General features: G+C 34.8%; 1 protein-coding gene across 1 annotated transcript in view; it reads left to right on the top strand.

Moving 5' to 3' along the window:
• Nucleotides 1–2947: 2947 nt before the first annotated feature.
• The window catches only part of EPC1 (enhancer of polycomb homolog 1), a 91364-nt gene continuing 81995 nt past the window's right edge, over nucleotides 2948–12316 (top strand). The window contains exon 1 of the mRNA XM_063100066.1: nucleotides 2948–3146. The gene's annotated coding sequence lies outside the window, so the exon portion shown is untranslated. The remainder of the gene's footprint in view (nucleotides 3147–12316) is intronic.

Here is a 12316-nt window from a genome sequence, read left to right as displayed (position 1 = left end):
CTAACTTTAATAATGCTTTGCCCCTTTTGTAAGAAAAGGTTTAGTTTTGTTCAACTGATATAAAACGTAACATTTTTTGAATCGAAATATACCAAAATCAGCACTAGTAAAGAGAAGCAGAACAGAAAACTGAGGCAAATAGTTGCCTCAGCTCCTCCTTTCATTGTACTATAATACGTATGCTCTTAGATATTTGTTTCTGGTTCATATTTATTTATGAGCTGAATTATAACCAATGGCTATAACTATGTGGACGGAATGCGAATTTGTAAAAATATAATATGAAAATCCTGTGATGTAGCTATGTAAATTTAAAATTAGCATTGAGTTTTTTCTCCACTTCACCACAGCTTCTCTGGACCTTATCATCATCAAAACCTCCAAAATCCCAAATTCCAACATTCTACTCTGTCTATAGTTTACTTTCTTAGATATAGAACTCCTCTCTGTGGCTTACAAACCTCTGCAGGATATCACTCCTACCTACATTTCTGACCTCACCCGATGCCATTTTCCATTTCTCTTGATATGCTGGGACCACACTGGCCTCATTTCCCTTCCAGGAATATACCAAGCTCCATTCTGCTTCAGGTCCTTAGCACATGTTGTAGCCTCTTTGTAGTCTGCTATTTCTTAGGTATTTTTCAAGTTTGGCTCTTTCTTGTCCTTCAAGTCCAGCTTAAATGTCACCTACATAGAAACAACTTCCTTCCCATCTTATTTACATGTTTCTCTTTTTGTTATTCTCTAACACTGCACTGTTTCTTTAATAGCACTTATAATTTGCAATTATATATTCGTTTGTTTCTATTTATCTGTCTCCCCACCAGATTATGAACTCTATGAAGGAAGAGATAAACTATCTGTTTTTCAGTAGTATATATGTAGCACCACACATCATACCTGGCACATTCTAAGTTCTCAAGAACTATTTGAATAAGTAACATAGGAATTATTTCTCCTAGGTCTTTCTGTGATAATTTTTCTAAAACACTTCCTCTACAGTTTACCTTCACCAAAACAAACAAGAAACAAGAAATTATGTAATTAGAAATATACATATTGTGCAAAGTGCCCAGAATATTCTAAGCTAGATAGATAATAAAAGCATATGTATGTGCGTTAGTATATGTATATGGATGGATGTGCGTATCTAAATATTTTTCTTACCATGGCTGTTTATTAAATAAATCTGAATGCAAGTCTACTCAGATTGTCTATACTTCAATTGACAGTAGAACAAGGGCAGTAGATGCAGCCCAGAGAGGGGGTCTAGCTCAGATTCTACAAAAATTAGCCCAGGCCCCATGCCTATAAGTGACCTATCTGACAAAAGTTTAAGGAGGTCTCTAAATATATAGTGAGTTCTACCTCCTGGATTACCTTGGACAAGCCTTGTTTATTCCAGTTGTCCTGTAATTGGTAATATGCCCCCTTTCACTCTCAAAGTGTCCTGTTTTAGATGGTAATTTATATAGTCACCCTAATGACATCTTTTTCAGAATGTTAACTGTTAAATGCCAGGCAGGGATAGGAGACCAACTTGTGTGTGCGTGTGCGTGGGGGGTGTACAAAGGGGACAAGGTCGTAAAGAACGTAGGCAATTCCCCACCCTTTTCTTCTTCCTTTAAACCCTGTTCTGTCTTTGTCTCATTAGAAATTTAGCCGGCAAAAAATTTACACTGAATGTGTTCAATTAACACATAAATGCAGCATTTGACACATTTCGATATTTGCTGACTTTTGTGACTTTGCATTGCAATCAATCACTGTGTTGCATTTAACCTTTTTTTTAAAGTTTTAGACTTTGTCTTTATTTAAAAGCCTAGTTGCAACCGCCAAATACCTGACTCAGCTCACAACTAGAGAGCTAGCATCAAATTTCCCAGCCCACTTAATTTGAAAGCTTGCCAAGATAGGTGAAAGACCTTATAAATATGTAAAGCAGGAAGTTCAAATTACAGTCAAGTGAATCTCTAGTGATTGATGTTCTTTTCAAAACAATTTTTTTTAAAAAAAACTAATACAAAGCAACATATTTCTAAGATACCAAAGGGTTCCCAGAGTTCAGACTCGACAATGTACTTTTAGACTGTATTTACTTTGGATTTTTACCACTTCCTGGAGGCCAGGAGGAGGCACAGTGGGAGGTTCCAAAAAAACTCAGTACCACAGCCATTTTGTTTGTAAGGCAGAGTGGCAGAATTCTGCCAGCCAGCAAAGGTTTTTAAAACACAATTTTTAGGAAGGGGGGAGGGGCATGCCTATTGTTTTTAATTTAACCACTAAAATCATTATTTTATTTTACTTTTTGCACAAATGGTAGTTATTATGGCTAACAAATGTTATTATTTTTTTCACGGAATTAAAGCTTCCAGAGCTAAAGGAATCATGAATTTTGTTCAAGGAAAACTGGCTTCTTTAGGTACCTTAATGATGTCGAAACAAAAAATATTTTGATGGAAATCGTTTTTAAATGGCCATAGTTGTATCCAGATGATATATCGACGTTTTCGGAACGATAAACAATCGGCTTAAGAAAAACATCATGATCGTCCGTAAAAGCAAAACAACAACCAAAAAACCCCAGACGAGAAACGAAAGTGTTCCTTACGATGTTAAAAGGGCATTTTCCTGAGCTAACAAAGCAGTCGTGGGTGCTATTGTTTTGCAGTGTCACTTAACAGCGAGCTTAGACTTTTGTCGTTTGGGCGGCTGTGCTTTTAAAAGCCCAGTGTAAAATGGCACACACACTGCATTTTTTTTCCGAGCTGCGGGGGGCGGGGGACGCGGGGGATATAGTGCAGACGGTAGGGACACTGCGCTCCTGGCCAATCAGAACGCGCCTGCTTGCCATCGCAAAGTTGTTAACCCCAGAGTCTTCTGGCTGCCGCTGTCTCCTCTGCTTTTAATCTTCTGTGGATATTTCCCCGATTTCTCCCAATCGCCCACAGATCCTGGGGGAAGCCACCCCATTCAGCCGCCGATCATGGAAGAAAGTATGACTCTTTATTTACCAAATATTTTAAAGATGTTTGAAGAACCATATGCTGCCTGGAGGCTGTTGTTTCTAGGCACACAAGTATCCAGCTTATATTGTTACAATTTTTTTTCAAGAACTGCCTTCTTCTTTGGCTACACTAAGGGTAAGTTTGTAATTTTAAACATTTATGGCATTAAGTGTTTGAATGAGCCACCAGATAAAAAGGGTTTTCATTGTGTTTCTTCTAACAAAACCAATCTTTGTATTTTTCTTTAGCTTTGATCTCTACACGTTTTACCTAATCGTGTCTGGTTAATTTTACCAAAAGAAAAAAAAAAATAGCTTTTTTCATTGTTAAAGCTAAATATTGATAATATAAATTATACTCTCATTACTGTGAACTACGGGGGAACTCAGGATATTTCAAGATGGACTTGTTTTGTGCCAGCAATGTTGGTAATGCCAAATATGTGCATATCCTCTTTATAAAAATTATGTATTACCTAATTTGTCCAGGGCTAAATTATCAGCAGGCAAACTATCGATGTAGTTTTTTAAAAATAGGCATGTTGTGGTTCTCTCGATGGATTACTTGGATACAAACTACAGAAAAGCTGCCCTTGGTATAATGAAGGTGGAGATTGACATAACCGGGTTTATATTAAGTTATGGCTGTTACTAAATAGTGGATCTTTTCTTTGCTGATCAGATCTAAATTTACAGTCTATGATATTATTTCTTTGAAGCTCTTCATTAAATAATCTTTGCACAGCTTTCTTGGTTTTCACCAAAAAGGTACATTTGGGAGACATTTTGTAATTTTGGCATTTTTCTCATTTTTTTTTCTTTTTGCACACGGTGGGAGATCTTTTTTGTTTTGCATTGATCTGTGTTGGTGGCGCTGTAGTGCTCCTCGACAATTTATGTCAGTTTCACTAAAAGAAAAAGGGAAGAAAAAAAGAGGTGGGGCGAGATTTGATCTATTATCTTATCCCTTTATTTTCCTAAAGAAAGTTCAATTTGGTCAGTGGAAATATCCAGTTGTATTCAAATGTTTTCTGTGAACTGTGAACTATGTTTAGAGCAGACATGTCGTCACGACCAGTCCAGGGAACATCAGGGACAGGCATGCAGTTTGCAGTTGTGTTTTATCTGATCTGATTTATTATCTCTATATCAGAATTCTTCAATAATAGGCTGTTGGTTTATCCTCTTTCCGCAGTAACATTTTGTATTTTCTTTATCTTACAAAATCATGCGTGTTAGTGTCTTTTTAATTTAACAAACCGTTTGAGTTTTAGTTCCCTGAACATTGTAAAAGTTGAATTTCATTTTGAACCTAGGGACTTCTTAAATAACTTCTAAGTTTCTTCTGAGGATTTTCTAGTACTTTGTTGTATAATAATGCCTACATTATTGTTTATTTGTTTTATTTTAAAATGATACTTCAACTGAATTTATGCATAGTCTTTAAAAAAGAGCAAATATTTTGGAATAAGATAATTTTTAAAGAATATGTGCACAGCTCTTAACTTTAAAAATACTGATGTTCACATACCTAAATGCAGGATTATATCTTTTCCATCTTTGTTCTTATTGAGAGTTATCTGATTAAAGAATACAGGATTTAGGCCCAAAAGCCCTCAAGAACAAAAATGTGTTATGATATGACATAGGTTTTACTGGTCTCTGTAAACATTTTAGCTGTTTATGAAGATGGTAAGTACGCCCTTAGTTTAAAAAGAAAGTGGGAAGAATCAGTAATTGTACCGTAAAACATACTATTTTGCCAAAAAAATAAAAACAACTGATATAGTATCCTAGACCACCTTCCCATACAATTGAATAGATTATTTCCTGAGATAGAGAAAATTTCAGGAGTTATTATTGTTTTTACTCACGTTAAAATATTTAAATGCTCATTTCACCATTTAATCATTTAACAGTTTGAAGTAAAAGAATGTGTGAAAATGACTAGAAATAGTATTTCTGATTTTTGTGTACCTATAATTTATATGTATATCCCTTTCCTTGAACTTCAATAATAATGATGTATTATACCTTTTTTTTTATACTGTGCTATAAAAATTTGAAATTGTTCACTTTAACTTTTTATCCCGGTAAAATGTAAATACCCCATCAAGACTGATTTTTGACAGGATAGATTATTTATAGAATGAAATACTGCAGGTGTAAATATATTATCTAACCCTCTAGTTATGCTAGAGAGTTTAGTTCTCTGAAGTTGATTTATTGAATAAAATATTCTTTCCAACACATTTATTGCTAAAATATTCTGTTATTCACAGTAGTGATATTTTTCTTTTTATTTAATCTCTAAATACTAAAAATGCTTATATAACGTAGACCCCCTTTTAAAAACCAACTGATGCTATGAAGTCCATATGTAGCTATGCAATGCTCTTTGTTCTCCTACATCATTGACTATTACATCATTGATTATGAAGTAACCATTATAGTTACATCTTCACTTTTTAAAATTATCCATACATATTTACATTCAAGATATTCTTCTATATGTGACTCTTACATCACTGTGTAAGTAAGGAGGTTTAAATCCACGAGGTAAAAACAATTCACAATTTTATATTATTCTCCATTTTCAAATCCACCTTGTGCTTCATTTTAGCCCTTGATTCCTTGGATGTTAATTATTTTTTAATTGATAACATTTTTGTAGTCATTTAGTTCATGAGTTTGGTGTGATTACCATTAAAATTATTATAATAGACTCTTTATCACTAAAAAAACCTTTATTTATTAAATGTAGTATACAGAGAACTAATTCAGTTTTTCATGGTAACAGTTGCTAGAGCATAGACAATAAAAAATTATTTTTAAAAAAATCCCAAAATGTCAATTCAGTCAACAATTCCACACTTATTTCTATCTTGCATACTATTTTATCACAGGTAGTAGCAAGTAGTAAAATCGACTATATTAAAATGTCATATCATTTTTTTCATTCTGCCCATCCCTCTGATGGAGGGAGGAGTTAATAAGTAGTGAAATGGCCAAAAAACAGGTTGCAGAAAGAAGACATGATGCCAAAGACAGAGAACCTGTAAATCAAATTCTAAACAATAAAACTCAGAAAAATGAACTTGAAGTTGTGGAGCTTGGTCAATAACAGAAATAAACAGAAAATTATATTAAGACAATGTCATGAGCCAATGTAATTTTCTAATTTATGAATCTGTATTCATTAATATTGCTAAAAATTGAGGAAATTTCAGGTTAGCCAAACCCATTAGGTAATGGGTAACAAAGAGAAGAAACATTTAAAGATATTGAGATGACCTAACATAAAATGCTGAAAACGTAAGCCAGGACCAATCTAATCTACCTTGGAATGAACTTTTTCAGAAGAAGGAAAAATAACTAAAAATTTTACCCTTTGAAATCAAGTTCCGTACAAACCTGAAATTGTATATATTTCCAGTTCTAACTACTGTTTGCCCATATTTACCTCCGCTATTTCCTGGACATATTGCTACTTTCCATAAGACTATACAGATACATTACTGTTCTCAGCATGGTTTTAAAAAGGAAGAGAAAGGGGAAAATAATATACAAAATGGGTGTTTGTGTTATGACTTTGTTTTCAGTGTTTCCAACATGAATCTCCAATGGAGAATCTAAAGGGAAAGTAAAGCAAAGATAATGACTTCATTATGAAAAAGATAAAAGCATGTTTTATATTTGTTCAACATTTATTTTTATTTCGGGGTTTGTTCTAGAGCACCCTCCCACCCCCATCTATTATGTGCTAATATGATAAGATGCTAGGGTATGATATTAACTGCTCTCATGGAGTTCATCATCCAATATGGTTCAAAGTTCTAAAGATATCTTAAATCCAAGGCCTGAGATGTGTGTGATTCCCATTTGGGAATGAAGGCCAAATAAGATTTCTGGAGTAAAACATTTTTTAAAATTAGATCTGTGTATATAGGATTTGGCAAGTGTCCTTCCATTAAAGGGTCATTATTTGAGCACCAAATATTGACACATTGGGGTGAAAATAGCCCTCACGTTTTAGGTATAGCCCAAGTAAATGCTACATAAATAGATGGCTACCTAATGCAAATTCCTGTTGTGAAGTGAAAATACATTGACTTATTTGATTGAGAAGAAAGACTGAGAGGATCACTCTGGTAGCAGAAGTTTTGGGCATGTCCCTGTGAGGTCCATTTGATGATGAAGACTTTTTTAAAAACATGGTAGAGCCTCATTTTGCTTGTTTTGCTCACATTGTCATGAAATAAAAATGGGTGTAAATAAAAACTGTGAAGATGTGGTAGAGAAATATGCTTAGTATTTAAGGATGATGTTAGAACTAAAATATTTAGTTTTATTTTAAAACTTCTGTAATAATTTCTAATGATATATAACAGAGATTTTAAAAATAAAAACAAATATTTTAATTTATGAAGATAATATAATTAGACATTTAGCTAATGGTTAATTAGTTAAGCACATCAGGTATGGAGCAGGAAATTAAGACTGATGTTGTTTATATCTGTATAGAAAGAGATGGAACTAGTTATTAAGCATTCTCTTAAAATGACCTGAGGAATAAAGTCACCAAATTATTTTGTCATAGAGCCATACTAGCTAGTTGTATTATAACATTTAGTTTGCTTTCATACTAACATAGAACCCCACAGATAGTGGCATAAAAAATAAGGACATTTATTATGTCAACTAAATCAGTAATCAGGTGGCAAGCCAGTTCCAGTTGGTTCAATAGCTCAACAATGTCATCAAATTCCTTGATAGGTTTCACCCTTTCACATCGCTATTATGTCAGTCATGTTCTTCCTCATACTCACAATGGGGCTGCTGCAGATCCAAGAATCATGCCCTGATATTATAGTCTGTAAAGTGAGGAAAGTTTCTCTTATTCATCTTTTTTATAAAGGAAGAAATTCAATCAGAGAAGCCCCAGAGCACAGTGTTTCTTACAGCTCATTGTTCAGGTTTGTTAGGCTGCTCATACCTGCACAAGTCACTGACAAGGAGATTGAAATGACCATGATTGGTTTGGCTAGGGAAGAACGCTTAGAAGGTGAACACCTGCTGTGTATCTAGTGCTGTATGTGGTTGGCTCTTATATACACACTGTATAAATTTTGACTGGCTTGTATAAATATTCTCGAGTGATATAACATTATTGTCTGTTTTTATAGGAACCAGACTTGTCACAGGTGGACTAATTCAAAAAAACAATAACAACATCATTTAATTAGAGCCTACTATGTTCCTATGTCTACCCTAAATGCTACCTCTGCTGTCTCCTCACAGAAAGTTAGGAAATAGGACAATTATTGTACCCATTTTACAGATGAAGAAACTGAGGCACAGAGGGGTTTACACACCTTAGGATTGGCCTACATTACATAGTAACTGAAAAAGCTAGAATTTAAGTTTGGGAAGCCTGAAATCAGAGTCTGCACTTACCTCCTCTTCTCTCCTGTCACATTAGATATTTGTAAATTTGTTTGCTATAAACTGACATATTTTCAATGCACTGTATAATATCACTGTTTAATGCTCTAGTGAATTTATTATTTTATAAATCTAATAATCCTTTCATTGAATGAGTAATTGCCCTCCTAATTTATCAGCAGTGTATATTTGAATTTCTGTATGTTGAATTTGCTTAAGGTACATTTGTACTGCATCTCATTTCTTCAGGAATGTCTCATGAAAATCTTGCAGAGGCAGAATTTTTACAGGGGAGAAAGATCAAAGGCTAGAGATTCAGTGAGGCCTTGTTAAAGTAGGTAAATTCATGATTTATAACATTAGAATATCAGCTTCTATTTCATAACATACAAGGCCAAGAGGAAAATTTGCATTTATCCCAAAGGAGATAAAGACCAAAGTAATTTGGTTCCAGGGGTGGGGCCCAGCAATCGGTGTTTTAATAAGCCCTCCAGGTGATGCTGGTGCACACTAAAGTTTGAGATTCGCTTGGAGGGCTTATTAAAATGCAGATTGCTGGGCGGCCACATCCCTGGGGTTCCCGGTTCAGTAGATCTGTGGCAGGCATAAGAATTTGCATTTCTAGCAAGTTTCCAGATGATGATGCTAATGCTCATCCAGGGACCACCTTTTGAGAACACTGCTCTAGAGAATCACAGGTTATCTGACATGGTAAATATTTTGGCTTTGAAATATGGATCACCCACTTTAAAGAGTGTCATTCAATATTTGGCAAATATAATGAATAAATCCATATTTCAGTATTAAATAGGATGGGCAGGGTAGCCTCATTGAAAAGGTGAGTTGAACAAAGACTTGAAGGAGGATTTTTCTTGTGCCTCAGCATTAATATCACGTTGGAGATTTATTTGCTGACAATTCATATGTGTGTATTTTAAACTATTTTTTAAAAATAGCAATGCATAATTTACAAGTTATTTTTAAAAGTAGGTAAAAATAGAATTTAGTTTTGCTTAATAGCAAGTTCCATCTGAAAAAGTCTTCTGTATCTGTGTCATTTTGCTGGTTTTTCTCAAGATTTTATTCCACCAACCACTAATGCTCCACATTCATTAATAGGACATGGTTTGGATGAGACTGAGAAGGTGAGGCTGCCATGCCAATGACCTATATTTAGATTTGAAACTCAGGTCACCGCTCCAATCCACTGGAAACTCTCCATCTTCCAAGACAGAGGTCACAACCCTCAGTCAAAAAACACTACAATATGCCAAAGAGTGAAGAGGATCTTTTCCATGAGTTTAATTGTGTTATTGCTCCATGATTAAGCTATGAGACTTAAGAAATTTTTCTGAAGGCCTTTGCTTATTTTTCAAGAAACAAATTGCCAACATGAATGAGAAGAAAAAAAACAAAACAACAACAAAAAAACCGCAGCAAATTCAATATCCTTACTATCCTCATAAGCTTCAAGCTATCCTTCCGTACCACTGGAGGTCTTGTCAGGAAGCCAATATGAAGCACCACAAAGAGTCACGAGTAGTAATTTTGGGCTGATGTGGCCCAGTATAAAGAGTCATTCAGCACCTATTTAGTAATAGATTCAGATCACTTGGGGGCTGGCCGGTTAGCTCATTTGGGATCATTTAAAATGGCCTAAAATCCACAACTGTTTTACCTAATATGGTAGTCATTAGCCACATGGCTATGTATGTTTAAATTTGAATTAATTTAAAATTTGAAACTCAGTTTTTTAATCACACTATGCACATTTCAAGTGGTCCATAGCTATTCCTGGCTGGCGGCTACCATATTGGATGGCATAGATTAATAGAACATTTTCATCATTCCACAAAGTTTTATTGGATAGCCCTGGCCTAGAATGTCCCTGGGACCATGTGAGACTGTGGTAGGCTCACACTCTTGCACCAGTGGTTCTCAACTCTGCCTATATGTAGAATCACCCTGAAACTTAAATATAAAATGCCTGTGTCCCACCTCAATAGATTCTGACTTAGTTGGTCTGAATGGGATCTGGCCATAAGTATTTTTGAAAAACTGTCTTGAAGGATTCTAACATGCAGCTAGGGTTGAGAACTGCAAAGTTCGCCAAACAGGGTAATGGATATTGAAGCAAGCCATTAAATAAAAAATTTGGGGGGTGGGGGGGTGGGCAGTGTCAGTAGACTAATACTGCCACTTCTCATCTGTCTTTCAAAAGCTGCACAATCCATCTCCCAGGAGATGAGGGAGGTCCAAGCCTAAATAAAGACAGTCAAACCAGTTCTGTGGAATGAAACACTAAGTTGACTATCTAATGAACATAACCTCTGGCTGGAAGAAGAAAAGTCCTACAGCTAATTTCAGTTATCAGTTATTTGATGCCCTCAACAGTGAGCTGTGTTGTTATATTACAAGACTATTTAGAAGTTAATTTGAGTTTTAAAAACTATATAAGATTTATTAGGGCTGGCTGGTTAGCTCGGTTGGTTAGAGCGCAGTGTTATAACACCACTGTCAAGGGTTCGGATCCCCATATTGGCCAGCCACCAAAAAATAATAAATAAATAAATGAATAATTTTGTTAATTTACATATTCAAAGGTAGTTCTTCCCTACGTTTTTAAATTTAGTTAAATTTTGTCATATTTATAAATCTTGGAAATTTTAGAAATCATGGTCTTTTGAATAATATTTGGTTTCATTAATAGCATTACTTAATTAAACACCTCCTGGATTTTTGTACTGAATTTATAAATTTACTTCATACAATTGCCTTCTTTGATACTTAGTTAACATTTTCAAGTAGTTAAGAAAGTCTTACTAGCTAATAAATTAAATTTCTAAATATGGTGATTCTCACGTTCTCTTTTATATTTCAATACTATACACAAATTTGGTGGGAGTTAAAAACCTCTTACTCCATAGAATGGTACAATTGTTTACACTAAAAAACATTACTGAACTTTCTACTGTGATTCTAAATCTTGCTGGATTTAAAAATGCTTGAGCCGGCCCGTGGCTCACTCGGGAGAGTGCGGTGCTGATAAAAAATGCTTACCTGTTAAAAGAACAGTCATATCCTATGAAACAATTTTTTTTTGGCAGAAAAAAATGTTTTTTAAAGAGCTTTTTTATATTTTAAATTTATTTATTTACTTGTAATTGAAACATAATTGATTGTACACATCTGTAGGGCGTAGCATTGAACATCAACACCTGTGTGCAATATGTGATCCTCAAATCAGGACGATTACTACACCCGTTGTTATACAATGGAATAATTTTTTGTGGCCCTTCACCAACCTTTCACCATTCCCCTCCTCCCACTCCAGGCAGCTCCAATTCCATTCTCTCCCCTGGAAGAGAGAACCATTGTGACTGTTGTATCTTTCAACGAACCATTGTGACTGTTGTATCTTTCTTTCTTTCTTTTTTGGTTATTTGTCTGTGAAACAATTTGGGGTGTTACCTTCCCAAGTGAATTTTTTGGTCTGCCTTCTCAGTTTACTGTGGTTTCTTGGTGAGCAGATTTTGGTTGGGACACAACTACAACCTTGTCTGAAACACAAATGGGACATGCTGAACTTTATGTACATTCACTGTATTAAAAAAAAAAAAAAAAAGTATTCACAAGGTTTATCTGCCCTAGATAGTGAGTCATATCTTTACCTATTTTCAGGTCAGGTTAGAGTCTATGGTTGCCATACAAGTGGCTACATCAATGGACATATATTTGGATTTTGCACTTCTTAGCCTTCTAGAATATATAACTTTTTGTTGTTGTTAATATCAAAATCTAAAAGACCTTTGAACTTGGCAGAATGCCACATTCCTTCACATTTTGTCTTGTAGGACGATC

Source organism: Cynocephalus volans, chromosome 6 (genome assembly GCF_027409185.1).
Source record: "Cynocephalus volans isolate mCynVol1 chromosome 6, mCynVol1.pri, whole genome shotgun sequence".
NCBI classification, from domain to species: Eukaryota; Metazoa; Chordata; class Mammalia; order Dermoptera; family Cynocephalidae; genus Cynocephalus; species Cynocephalus volans.
The sequence above is the reverse complement of the archived record's forward strand: the minus strand, read 5'-3'. Positions and strand labels throughout refer to the sequence as shown.